Consider the following 15,083-nt stretch of genomic DNA (forward strand, 5'->3'; position numbering starts at 1 on the left):
AGCAGCCTAAGGGCTTTGCACAGCCTCGCAGGGATCAACTAGTGTGCAAGTTGAAGAAAATTCTTAATGGCTTGAAGCAAGCCCTTAGGGAATGGTATCATATGTTATCAAGCGTTTTTGTGAAAACTGAAAACCCCTAGTCAAATTGTAGTTAGGTTTGATTTCTGCTAGCTTAGTTGTTTACGTGACAGTTTGTTTTGTTGTTTCCTAATTGGATTTATTGTGTTTGTCTAGTTTAGGATTTGTTTCTGTCATTTTGTTTGATTTGTTGAGTATGAAACTTGATTGCCTTGGTCAATCTTTGTATTTTCTTGGACAGGATGAAGCTTATGTTTGCTAATAGCCACAGAACATGGGAAAGATTAAACATAATAGGAAAAGAGAGAAAGAGAGGGAGAGGAAGAGAGAAAAAAAATTAAACATAATAGGGAGAGGGAGAGGGAGAGGGAGGGAGAGGAAATGAGAGAGGGAGAGGAAGAGAGAAAAGGAAATGAGAGAGGGAGAGGAGAGAGAAAAAACATTAAACATAATAGGAAAAGAGAGAAAGGGAGGGTGAGGGTGAGGGTGAGGGAGGGAGAGGAAATGAGAGAGGGACAGGAGAGAGAAAAAGAAATGAGAGAGGGAGAGGAGAGAGAAAAAGAGAGAAAAAACATTAAACCTAATAGGGAAAGAGAGAAAGAGAGGGAGAGGGTGAGGGAGGGAGAGGAAATGAGAGAGGGAGAGAAAGAGAAAAAAGAAAATGAGAGAGGGAGAGGAGAGAGAAAAAATTAGAGAGGGAGAGGAGAGAGAAAAGAGAGAAAAAAATTAAACCTAATAGGGAAAGAGAGAAAGAGAGGGAGAGGGTGAGGAAGGGAGAGGAAATGAGAGAGCGAGAGGAGAGAGAAAAAACATTAAACATAATAGGGAAAGAGAGAAAGAGAGGGAGAGTGAGAGGGAGGGAGAGGAAATGAGAGAGGGAGAGAAAGAGAGAAAAGGAAATGAGAGAGGGAGAGGAGAGAGAAAAAGAGAGAAAAAGAGAGAAAAAACATTAAACTTAATAGGGAAAGAGAGAAAGAGAGAGAGAGAGAGTGAGGGAGGGAGAGGAAATGAGAGAGGAAGCTGAGGAAGATAGAAAAGGAAATGAGAGAGGGAGAGGAGAGAGAGAAAAAAATGAGAGAGGGAGAGGAGAGAGAAAAAGAGAGAAAAAACATTAAACCTAATAGGGAAAGAGAGAAAGAGAGGGAGAGGGTGAGGGAGGGAGAGGAAATGAGAGAGGGAGAGGAAGAGAGAAAAGAAAATGAGAGAGGGAGAGGAGAGAGAAAAAACATTAAACATAATAGGGAAAGAGAGAAAGAGAGGGAGAGGGTGAGGGAGGGAGAGGAAACGGGAGAGGGAGAGAAAGAGAGAAAAGGAAATGAGAGAGGGAGAGGAGAGAGAAAAAGAGAGAAAAAACATTAAACCTAATAGGAAAAGAGAGAAAGAGAGGGAGAGGGTGAGGGAGGGAGTGGAAATGAGAGAGGGAGAGAAAGAGAGAAAAGGAAATTGTTGTTGTTTGTTATTGTAGTAGTAGTTGTAGTAGTTTTTTTCTTTTCTTGTTTATTGTTGTTTAGTTCTCTTGTTTTTTTTAGTAGTAGTAGCAGTAGTAGTAGTTGTTGTTTTTTTTTTTCCTTCTTCTTTTCTTGTTTATTATAGTGGAAGCGGTAGCGGTAGCAGTAGCGGTAGCAGTAGTGGTAGCAGTAGTGGTAGTGGTAGTGGTAGTCGTGGTTGTGGTCGTGGTCATTGTTTTTTCTTCTTTTCTTATTTATTATACTGGTAGTGATAGTGGTGGTTGTGGTCGTGGTTGTGGTCGTAGTCGTAGTCGTGGTCGTGGTCGTAATAGTGGTTGTGGTCGTGGTCATGGTCGTGGTCATAGTCGTAGTCGTGGTCATCATCGTAGTTGTAGTTGTAGTTGTAGTCGTGGTAGTGGTTGTGATCATGGTCATGTCATGGTCGTGGTCATGGTCGTAGTCATAGTCGTAGTCGTAGTCATAGTCATGGTCGTGGTCATGGTCGTGTTTGTGTTCGTGGTCATGGTCGTGGTCGTGGTCGTGGTCGTGGTCGTGGTCATGGTCATGGTCGTGGTCGTGGTCGTTAAAGAAAATGAAAGAGAGGGAGGAAGAGAAAAAAGAAGAAGGAACGAGAGAGAGGGAATAAACATACAGCATAATAAAGAAAGAGAAAAAGAGAGAGAGATTGAAGGAGACGAGATAATGAATGGATAAAAAACAAAGAGAGAGTGGTGGCGAGGTCCGGTGAGGTCCGGCACAACACCATGAGACAGGAAACACTCTGATATATATACGTTAATTTATGGGTGGGTGGGTGGAGACTTTACATACGTTAATTTTTGCTGAGTTACAAGAGAAGAAATCCTTTCTCAAACAATTTAAGAAAGAAAAAAAGAATGATAACAAAAACAAATTGTTTCTTGTAACGTAGACAAAATGAAAAACAATGAAGGTCTTGTTGTTCAAGATCGTGAGGCATATCTTAATTAGCATGTCCAATGTCCTTGCTCTCAATACAAGCTGGCAATTAGACGAAAACGTCGATTGTCTATAGAACACGTATGGTGCTTCGGCGAGTTTCAATCTGAGATCATTGATCAGGCGGTCTTGGATTTTCAGCAAACGGTAAGAAAAGTTAATATCAATCATGCATTATACTCGCAAGCTAATTGAATATCATATACAATAAGAATGGGTGTGGCTAGCAAGTTTTCTATCCAGGGAGGTGACGTCTCATCCAAGGAGGAATGCACCCTTTGCGGCCAATTAGAAGAGTCCGTGCGCATGCGATGGATGCAGTGCCTGAGCCAATCCACCACTTGGAAGGTACTGCCCAATCCATACAGTCAATACCAGAGGAAACAGGCAGCCTTCTAGACCTACCTACAATCTTGGAGCCTGAGATAGAGGCAATGATCGATACATTGATTCCCATGGATGTCGAGACTTCTGATCCGCTTAGAGAGAAAGCATCCATACCATTATATGATGGGTGCCGAGTATCTTGCCTAAAGACATTGCTTGCACTCCTAAGTGTGCAAGCAAAATATGAGTGGAGCGATGCGAGCATGACCGAGTTGTTCAGGTACTTTGTACGTATGTTGAGCTGATTTCTTTTCGGCACTATCATTAAAAACATTTGTGCTTTTTCAAGGTGTTTTATGATTTTTTTCAGATTATTGATATATCATATATTACCACCTACAAATACCATGCATGAGTCTCGTGATGATGCACAATATTGTCTTACAAAAGCTTGGCATGGATTACAACAGCATCCATGCATGTATCAATGATTGCATACTATTTCGAGGAGAATACGAGACTATGGAGACATATCCAAAGTGTGGTGCTCATAGGTATCGATGCAAGGGAAAACTATCCCTCAAAAAGTTCTTAGACACTTTCCACTTATCCCACGCATAAACCACATGTTTTGTACGTCCAGCATGGCGAGCTTGACAATGTGGCATGCACAGAATAGGTTAACAGATGGAGTTCAATGAATATCAGCGGATTCACACGCATGGAGCCACATTGACTCTACCTTCCCAGGCTTTGCCTGAGAGGTCTTCGGCTTGGTCTTGCAATGGATGGCATGAGCCCATTCGATCTGCGCTCAACTTCTTATAGTGTGGGCCTATAGTCCTTGTCAACTACAATATCCCTCTATGGCTTTCTACAAAGAAAGAACATCTTATCCTTAGCTTACTCGTCCCCGGCCGCTACAAAGTCAAAAATACGGACGTGTATCTTCGTCCATTAGTCGATGAGCTTAAGATTTTGTGGGAGGAGGGGGTCACCATGCAAGATATGAGCAAGCGCGATGGTTGACGGTCCACCAATATTCGAGCCATTCTCATGTGGGTGATGTATGACTTTCCAAGATTTGGAGAGGGCTCAGGTAAATATGTTTTTTTTCTCGTTGGTAATATCTATCATAGCTTGTTCAAGTTTGTATTCACTGGATAGAGGTGTTGGAATAGGTCATGTTACCTTAGGTTATCATGCATGCCCATTGTGCGGGCCACAGGTAGACTCCCAAAGGTCACAAACCATGAAGAAGATGGTATACCAAGGACACATCTCTTTCTTGCCAGAGGGTCATAAACTCAGGGAAGGTTTTCTTGGACGACCTCCAACACGTATGAATGCCGCAAGTTGGTACGAGCTGAAAATGGTCCACGTGGAGTCACATCCAAATGAAATGCGACGGTTCTCAGTTTTCTACAAGTTGCCATATTAGACCCACTTACGGATCAGCCACTTGTTGGATCCCATGTATATTTTCAAGAATTTGGGTAGCTTGCTATGGGACCAAATCACAGGAAAGAGAGACACTATAGGGGCACGAATGGATTTGAAGGAGGTAGGCAAGATGGAGGCGCTTTGGCCGCAGTCGAGTACTGATGGTCGCGTGCAGCTACCTCACACTCCCTGGGTTTTGTCCACTCAAGAAGAGCGCATTGTAAAGCAAATAGTCAAGTTTATCCGCACTCCGACGGATATGATGAGTTCTCTCAGGTCTGCATTTTCTAAAGACACCCAATTATCATGGCTAAAATCTTATGACTAGCATAAGATATGCCAGGTTTGTACTACGAATGGATTGTAATTGGCGTGCGCATTTTGCTATTTGGAGTGTAGCCATTGTTCATAATCCTTTCTCATTTGTAGCAGTTTGTACTATTGATCGCGATCGCAGGATGCCTTACTCCAGAAATACGCAGGACCATTGACAGGTTGTCAAGTTTAGTGCAATGGATCTCACAAAAGGAAATTAAGACGTCCTCTATTGAATCCACGAGGCGAGGAGCAGTGGAGACTGTCTGTCTCTTTGAGAAATACCTGCCTACCAGCATGCTCACGATACAAATCCACCTTCTTGTGCATCTTGAGATGAAGTGGAGATTGTTGGACTTGTCCATATGCGATGGATGTTGTTCTTGGAGCACTTCATGAAAATCCTGAAAGGCTTTGTGCAACAACGAGCTCGGCCAGAAGGTAGCATGGCTAAAGGTTGGTTGGTGTGTGAGGCACTAGTGCATATTTCACAATGGCTACCAATGGTGGATCTAGACAACAAAATGCTATGCTCACTGAAGGATGATGATAGATTGACCGGAGATGTGGTGGTTGGAAATGGGGTAGAAAAAATAATGGATGATGCAATGGAGGAGAAGGTGAATCGCTTTTGTATGTTACACCATGCCTCTATGGAGATGTGGCTCGCCAGGTACCAGCAAGCTAGGCAAGATTGAGAGGAAGCGTTGTTATGCGAGCGGTGATCGAGAGCAAGCTTCACTCACAACCCGATAACGAGACGTTAAGAAGTGCCGGTTGGGGTAATTGACTTTGTCGAATGTACAACACAACTTAAAAAATTCAATTATTTGATCATATACCACAAGCCACACAAAAACAAAACAAAGCCTCTTATAGCTAAAAAAAATTTTAAAACCCATATGTGGGTAGAGCATCACACAACCATAACACAACGAAAATACCAACAATTCGAAAACAAAACAAGTGAGATATATTTTCGTACCTTAACAACCTTGAGCCGACACTCGGCACTTTGACATCTAAAGGCTTCGACTTTCAAATTAGCATGACAAGAGCTCACTCTAGCATGCGACCCTCCTCTCTCCTCTCTCACAAAATACAATTGCACATGAGGGGGAAGGCCCTTAACTCTCCATTCTCATATCCTTATATAGTTTTCTATCCACACTCACACACATTAGGCTTTTTGCTTTCAGCTTTTGGCTTTTGCTTTTCTATTGCTTTTCACTATTTTCGTTTTTTCTGCTTTATGCATGTTTGCAATGTTTAGATCATAACTTCATCATTTGAGCTCCGAATATAGTCGTTCGAGTACTCAAAACAATCGGAACGCATCTGGTCGATAAGCTAGCGTGGGTAGAATTACAAAAATCCATTAAAAAATGGGCCAAAATATCAATATTCGTAAATTGTATCATTTTTCTCCATATTTTATCTTGGACGACTTATTTACTTCCTTGGCCTATTGTTCTTGTAATTGCACACACTTTCAGCACACATATCCTCTTTTTCTTCAAGAAATACTCATTGACGATGTAAAACGTACGATCTTTTCCTTTGATCCTCAAGTCTTCAAAATAAGCATTCTCTAGATATGAACCTATTTTTTATGCAATGTGCCCTAGCAAGAATATGATTTTTTGAAATAAACTCCGTGCCCAATCATTCATTATTTGAAAAAATATGCAATATTGGATCCATGATATGCAACCATTCAAACAATGCTCACACAAAAAAATATGGATGTATTGGAAGAATTGTGCCTAGACTATCTAGATATGATCATGCATCATGCAAAATGCAAACGAAATTCCTTATTAATTTAAAATTCATTATCCTCACCTCTCAACTCTAAAAAAAAAAGATATGATATACTCCGCTCCACCCATCCAAAATCTCACAATCACTCAAGAATTTGATGGTCCTCAAGATGTTGACCAGATAAGAACAACCCATGTCACAATTGGTGGCATCCTTCACGACCCTCTAACTCACCCAACCTCCTTACATAGTCAACCAGAGGTTCCTAGCTTTGTGATGAGTATCCTAAATAGTGCATGCAAGAAATATGTGTGCTCAATAACAGGTGCTCTTTCATGTGCGTGTGCATCTAAAATTTACTACATATAGTTGCAGCGAACCTCATGTCGTGCTAGTGCTCAATGATGGTGCAAAAGTGTATAATCCCAATCCATGGCATGGAAGTATTTGATAAGAACAGGAGACGACCCCCGAGTGCAGTGCATCAACAAGTGTAACGTGAAGTGCTCGTGAACCCATTATCCTCGTGATGTGCAAAAGTCTTGACAAGAAAACATATCTAGCTCCTCAATGTTCAGTAGCTATTAGCAAACTCCTACTTCAACCTGTCCAAAAAAATACCAAGCTCGACCAAGGCTATCAAGTTTCACACTCAACAAATCAAACAAAATGACAGAAGAAAATCCTAGGCTAAACAAATACAAGAAATCCAACTACGAAATAACAAAACAAACTGTCATGCAAATAACTAAGCTAGCAAAAATCAAACCTAACTACAGTTTGACTAAGCTTTTCAGTTTTCAAAAAAACACTTGACAACGCGATCTAAATTTCGACGTAGTACGTGCCATCGATCGATTCGATATCCCGAGGGCATAGAGGAGATGCCGCGGTTCATGTCAATGTGATGGTTGCATGGAGCTTTGACCGCAGTGTCTTGCAAAGGGTCTCAATCGAGGAATGGGAATTCTCGAGGGGATGTAGTCCAAAGGTGATGACGTATTTAGGATTTGTTGTATCTATATTTTATATGCGACAACTAATTTTAGTGTTTCAATGTATAGTACAAAATATATAGTGCAGTGTGGTTGTGCAGACGGCATTTTCGCGTGGAGCATATCTACAAAATGCGCTCCACAATAGACTGTGGTATCATGGCAAGGTTCGAGCAAGAGAGCCGACGATGAGCAACGGATCCAAACAGGGTTATAAATGAGATGGAGTATTTTGGAAACTTGCAAATTATTATTACGGTGGACTACTGTAGCTTCTCCATGATACTATTCCGATGTGCAATGGTTCAAAGTGGTACTTGAAGGAGCTGGAGCAACAGTTTGATGAGGTCCATCTGGATTTCTCGAAATAGATTTTGAAAAAAAATGGGCGGATTTGCACGACACCTTTGTATTGCCGGGCCATTACGAACAGGTGCATAAAATCATTTGTTTATTAATTATATTACGACATGGTACATGTCACAATAGTTTAATCTCTCTTATACGTGTTTGTGAACAGGTAATCTTCTATCCAAACCCTCGACAACCTCAATGGTGGTATGTTATACCTTCAGCTCCCCGAAGTGCGAGAGTATATGATCAAAGCGATGTTCCGAGCATAGATGAGGACAATATACAAATAGAGGGGTCGATATTGCAAGGGGTGGAGGCTACCAAAAGCTTGAAGCATGTAGAGAAGCTAGCATCGGGTAACAATGATGGAAATACAGGAGTCCAAGAATTCTTTGAGAATGAGGTGGACTCATCCTTTTGTGGTGACATGTCTATCGATCTTCCAGTGTATGCGGAGTTGTGTTAGGAGATTGACATGAGACCATAAGATACTTCTTACTTGGAGCATCCTCTTAATCAATTCGTTGACTAATCGCTTATAAGAGTACATAAGATATGTATTTTAAGTGAGATTTTTTTTTAGGATTTATGTTACTGTGCTTTGTATGATTTAAATTGATTATGCTAACATCATTTTTTGTCTGTGCAGGTGATCTTTTTGGATACTTAGATCATCAGGATGAGTGGAGGGATGAGCGATGAGGAGTTGCAGGATATCTTCATGTGTATGTCTCCTGATCAGATGGCGAGATTCACAGACATGGCGGACCAAGAGCTGTCTCGGACATCGTCAGGCTGCTCTATTAGATCTACTTCAGCGCGATCAGACGCTTTAGCTTTGAGCAGACGAGGTCGATGCTCCAGACTTGGGCCAGAGGGAGGGAGTGCTTCAGGATCTGGGGGATGCTATAGAGATATGGAGGCAGTGAGCCCGTGGTCAGCATGTGATACAAGTACTACTCCTCACTCTCATGGCGGTTCCAAGGAGCGTTGCTCAGGTGGTTGCTGTGGAGGCACGGACGCGGTGTCTCCATCTCGTCATTTTGCTGGAGTTGCGTCACCTCTAGGATTTGTCACACCTGTGAGGACGTCTACTCCAATTACTTTGGCTTTTGCTCAGCTGTCTGCAGTGGCACCCCTATGGGTGTGTTACCGTGTTTCCGACCGCGTTACCATAGCACAAAGGAGCGAAAACTGGAAAGAAGAAAAAATAGCAAAAAAGGCGCAAAAGCAAAAAAAGGCGCCTTGATTGGCAACCAATCCCTGAAAAATTCAAATGTTCGGACATGACCCTCAAGAGGCTTCGGTGTTGGGCCATGGCAACAAAAGAGGAAAAGGCGCACCATTAAAATGCGGAAGCGCCCTCGAATCTATGTAAAAGAGTGCCAGGCTCGCTCTTGTGCAAAGTGTATGCATTAGTGGGAATAGGATAAATTAGAATGGTGGAAAATGGGAAAAAGGGCCTAGGCTACGGCCGGCCATGTAAAAGAGGAAAAAGGGGATGACCGCCCAAAAGGGATTTAGGGTTTTGTATATAAAGTTGAAAAGTGAATGAGAAGCTCATTCTTTGGTGTGTGGCAAAAAGAGTCTTCTTCTTTCTCTCTTCTTCTTCTCTCCTTCTTGCTTGTGTGTGCTCTTGAGAGAGGGAGTGTGAGAGTGTGAGGGAGTGAGAGTGTGTGAGAGTAAGGGATCAAGAGGGTGAAGCTCTTCACCATCTCCTCTTCTATTCTCTTGCGCGCGCGGTATGGAGGATGGATCTTGGAGATGGAGGAGGCTTGAGGATGCTTGAGCTAGCGTCAAGAATCGTGGAGCTACCGGAGTGCAAGAGAGAGAAGGGTACTTGATCGGGCATCAAGGTAAGCTCACAACACTCGTAGCATCGATGGTGCGTCGGCTAGGTGAGAAATAGCCATTAGAGCTCGCTTGGAATGCTTGAAACAATAAGCGGTCCGTGGATCTTGGCGATTGAGTGAAATCTCCCATATTTTGGTTCCGTTGCCAGGACCAACGGATTCAAGCTTGAGCACTTGCGTGCCTCACATCAAGCATCGAAGTAGGGTATTCACCCCCGAAACGGAGCTTGAGATAGGTAAGAAGTTGGGTGCTTTTAATCTTCGGAACAAGTAAGTATTTAGGAATATTTTGGTTGTTTGATGATTGGAAAGCATGGAGGATCTATTTCAGTTTTTTGCCTTCGATTTTTGTTGCATTTAGCATAGGTTAGAGTTAGGAAATCGAACCGGAAAAGGGTAGGGTTCACTGTTTCAAAACAGGGCAAAAACAGGGAGAAAATCGTGCAAAATGTGCAAAATGCTCACTAATGAGGATTAAGATCGACAAGAGAGTGATCGGGGGCATCAACGCCACAGCTCGGAAGGCATATAAGAGCCAAGAGGCCGAAAGAGAGCTCATTTGTGCCATTTTAGTGAGAGAGAGAGAGAGAGAGAGAGAGCTAGAGAGCCCCAGGCCATGTGATTCGATCGCATCACCGACGCACTCACCGACCCATTCAGGTATATGAATCCCACCCTCAATCCCCCTAGATAGGATCTGGAGGGTTGTGCTTGGTATGATTGTGTAAATCCCAAGAATCGATCAAAATCTACATCGTGTTGTCTCCGTCACGCCGCGTTCGGCCCGTCCGAGCGGTTGCCTCTGGACCGAGTCCCAGAATTGGCCCTTGGCCCCTTGCCATTTGGCCACTCGACCGGAACCCTAGTTGGCACTCGAACTGTCCGAGTCAATCCATCCGAGTAACCCTACTCGGACCGTTCGAGCCAGAACTTTTTGACCACGTGGCACATTCGGCCTTGCATCGTTCGGCATGTCCGAGTGACCCATCCGAGTTCCAAATTCGGAACTCGACCATACTCGGGATTCGGCCCTCAGCCAACTGCGGTTCGATCCATCCGAATTATCCTGTCCGAACCTGCCATTCGGCCCGTCTGAATAAATCGTCATAGCTAGATCTGGAGATTCGGTCCTTGACCCTGTGCCATTCGGCCCGTCCGAGTGACCCACTCGGACCTTGCAATTCGGACCAGTTTGGTCCGAATGCAAATTTTTATCAAATCTATCAGAAATTTGACCCAACCCAGCAAACACGCATTAGCACAACTTGTCAAAACCCTTCGGGCGTTCAGAACATGATTCTGGCACACTGGATAAGAGAAATTATAGTACACAGTCGCTTAGCAGTGGGTAGTAGACAGTTGAGGGACCCAGGGATGAGGACGCGAGCCGCTGAACCACAAAGACCTGATCGATCGGAAGCAAACAAGGACACATACAAGGAACCCTGAACCCTAACTAAACGGCCGGAAAATGGACCTACAAGCCTATCAGGCTAGAAACGAGCGAGAGTGAGTGAGGCACCGAGGAATTGCTTGCTACACTCACATTGAATTTTTACACTTGAAGTGCACTAAAGGAAACTGAAAGCCTGATTGGGCACAAGTGCACGAGGAACAACACACTCACCTAGTGACCATAAATTGAGGTTTGTATTCAATAATCGAAGGAACTCACTCAGATAAGTCGCTCAAGGAACCCACCAATAGGAGCAGACCCAAGACATAAACAAACACGCAAAGCGTAGGGTGGAACCAAGCAAAGAGCGCCAGCGAATGAGGATGCATCACGACTATTCGACCTAATTAATAGCACAGCGGGGCTCCAAAATTCGACCATGACGGAAGAAGGCTCAGACCATTGGTCTAATGAGGAGCTCTATTTGAGTGTATTCCTAGATGCTATACAGCAGATGGTGAGTAGCTACGACGCGCACACCCGGTACGAGCACTGGGGCAAGACAGTAGATGCAATCATTGCAGACCTAGAGGAGGAGAGAAGGCTAGCCCGCAAGGCATTGCAAGGCATAGCTGATTACAATCGGGATCAACAGGCTAGGAGCCAAAGGCAAAGCATGGAGCTGCATGAGGTGTAATGAGTGCTGAACTTGGCTGGCCGGAATCGAACAGACCATGAGAGAGCACTAGAGGGAGACTTGACGCTGAGCGAGCTCCTTATGAAACGACTGCTCGATAATACCGGAGTAGAGCAGAGTGCCACTGCACTAGCAACATCTCTGCTTGTTTGCAGGATTAGGGACAAACCAAGGCTCAAAGAGCCAGGCCAAAATACCGATTGTGGCAAAACAACTCGACAAGTACCAGCCGCATGATGATCCATACAGCTTTATCGAGCAGTTTGAGCAGGTCTGCGTAGCCAACGGCCTCAATGACCAGACCCAATGTTCGCAAGCATTCGGACATTGTTTAGGTGACAAGGGTAGGACGTGGTACACAAGCGTGGATGCCATGGAGCGAGACGACTTCAGTAATCTCAAGGATCTCTTCGTCAAGAGGTTCGCTGAGCCCGAATACTCCGATAACCTACTAGTACGCTTGATGAATGTCAAGTAGAAAGAGAAGGAGGACATCCGCGACTACGTGATACATGTGAGAAGTCTCTTTAAGAGAATCCCTCGAGGTGAGCGACCGACTGATAGAGCAGTCTCAAATGTGTTCATCAGCGGAATTAGAGACAAGGAGCTATATAAGGCATTGGTAGCCAATTCAAGCTTGCAGCGGGACGTAGTGGCTAGAGTTTTTGAAGAGGCCATTAGAGTCGATGTGACCAGCTGAGAGAGCGAAGCTCTAGGAGCTCAACTCTAGAAGATACTAACCCACGAATCTTGGAGAGAACGTCAGTCTCTAGTGAGCGGTCAAACCCATTACCCCAAGATAAGGGGAAGGTCACCCAGACAGACCAAGGCTTGGCTGAGGTCAAGATGGAATTAGCCAAGATACACAACATGTTGAGACAACCAACACGCCCGCACATCTAGTCCATGTATTGTGGTGGAAACCACTTGCCAGCTGAGTGTCAAGACCCTAGGTCGAGACCTTGCGCTAACTACGGTAGGTTCGGCCACGATGCCACACATTGCAGACTACCACGAAGACTTCTATACTCGCAGCCCTACGGCCAGCCTTATCTAGCTAACAGGCCGTAGCCATTCTTCGAAAGGGGAGCCCCATTGGCCCTACCCGTGCCTAACGATATGAAACCAGCTGTCCCAAGAATGGACGTAAATCCTACCGGCATTCCTAGACTACCTGGTCCTTATGTGACCCACCCACCGAGCGACGCTCCAGTACACTACGTGGAGGAGCCTAGTGACGAAGAGACCTACATATGCCCTTACGTCTCGCATGACGATGAGGGCAAGGTGGTCCTCATGGATTATCAACACGTGCGAGTGATGGTGTTAGGACGAGGACGGGGTAAAGGCCTAGGAGGGCAGCTACAGGATCCGGTGGACCACCCCGGTCACGTCTCATCACGCTGCCCTGAAAGAGAGCAGCAAAACAGGGACAAGGCTCACCAAAGGTATGCAGAGTGCAGAATCACCCATCTTTTCATAGACTGCCCAAAGCGGAAGCCGCCCTCTAGCTCAGCTATTCTAATGTACCATCCGTCCCATTGGGGCTATTTGGTGTCGAAAACCCCGACGAGGAAGTCACACCTATTCCCTTGCGAGTTATGACCCAAGCCCAAATGAAGCAGGCCGGCATCTCTCTGCCAGGACCTAGCAATATTGGCGTTGCCTCAATAGGAAAGAAAAGCCGCATGCGGAAAAAGAAGAGATCGAAAGCTAAGGTCACATTGAAGACCGAGAGTGCGACATCTTTATCTACTGGGAGGAAAGTCTCAGACGCGGAGGCAGCAACTTCAGCCCCTAAGACAACTGAAAAGGGAAGTGCTAATATAGGGGAATACCCTCATCCAAAGCGGCAATTAGAGGCCATAGAAAAGGTGAGGGAGTGGGTGAGGGAGGCTCAACAGTATCTCACAGATGTTGAACCCATTATAGAGGACGAGATCGACGACCTCTCGAGCGTGAGCACGCCAATGTCACCGCCTCAACCTAAGTTGGCCGAAGCCACTAAGCCACGAGCAGTGCCCCTGAGACCAAGTCTAGACGCAACAGAATCGCAGATCAGCCACAGCCATTGGTCCGGGCAGCCACGGCTAAAAGAAGGACGAGTCTCTAACCACCTCTTGACCACTCTAGTGACCACCCCTGTGACACTTAACCTGGGAGATCTGCTTAGGCAGCACCCCACCCTATGGCAGGACCTTAAGCAGTGGGTCAAGGGATCACAAGAGCAGGTCACGGCAAACCCTCAAGACCAAGATGCAGAAACGCAATTTCCAAGTCTGACGCTGCACTCCGTGCCTAAATCCTTGCACATCAACGCCTTTTGGGAAGGCTCTGAGATGCACGCAGTCCTGCCGGTCCTAGCCCTGGGTGACACAACAAGGAAGGGAATTGTAGACACGGGAGCCGGGGCTAGTGTGCTTAGCCATGCAGTGCTGCACACTTGGGGGAACCCGCCTATCAAAGCTCCTCGGTTTAATGTCACGCTAGCAAACGGTATGAGAGTGAAGCCATTCGGGGTCTTGAAGAATTGGCCAGTGAAGATCACAGGTGTCTAGTTCTCTGTCAACGTTATAGTCATGAAGGGAGTGGACTATGGTGTCCTATTAGGCCGACCCTGGATGCGCAATGCTAGAGTCATAGAAGATTGGGGCAACGGCTTGATCTTCCTTGGCAATAGAACTGACACCGTAAGAATAGAGATGGACAATTGGAAGACCTCACCAGTCGACCTAGACGCCATCTTTCCCATGCTCAAAGGGAACACTCAGGTCAGGAAGCCTTATGGGCCCTTGACTAAGTACATTCCATGCCCAGAGGATGAATGGGATTGGATGCACGTTCTCGCTACTATTGACCTGCCATTCTCAGACCATGAGACGTATGAGCAGGCCATCAAAACAATCGGCAAGACAAATGAAGCACTCTCTACACCCGTCTACATGATGGCAGCAGGCCTCCATGGTAGGCCTAAGCCTATTACCTTCCAAGTGCCATCTAACAAAAGGGAACTCCAGGGGGTACTGGAATACCTAGCGGACCAGCTAGCGGGAAACCCGGTTGCCAACTTCAAACCGCTCCAGGATCTTTTAGAGGATCCTAAGTGGCGATGGACCAGGGTGCACGAGCTGAACCTCATGTACAACTGGGCCCTGATTCCAGACCAACGACGCGGGGCATATCAAGCCCTAGGAGACAATGGGTAGTCAAATGACAAGGATTCCTACGATGAATACGAATACTACCAATCCTTCAATGATGGAAGCGAGGGTGAAGTGGATACCATAGAGTACGATACTGAAGGACAAGAGATTGAGTAGATACGAGCAGATGCCAAGCGAATGGGGTGTCTTTGCGTACATAGTCATGCCCTTCGGGTTGACCAATGCACCTGCCACTTTCCAACGTCTCATGTGCACCATCTTTAAAGGCATG

The sequence above is a fragment of the Lygodium microphyllum genome, chromosome 21, assembly GCF_053477565.2.
Source record: "Lygodium microphyllum isolate KBCC chromosome 21, Lygodium_microphyllum_v1.1.10, whole genome shotgun sequence".
Lineage (NCBI taxonomy): Eukaryota > Viridiplantae > Streptophyta > Polypodiopsida > Schizaeales > Lygodiaceae > Lygodium > Lygodium microphyllum.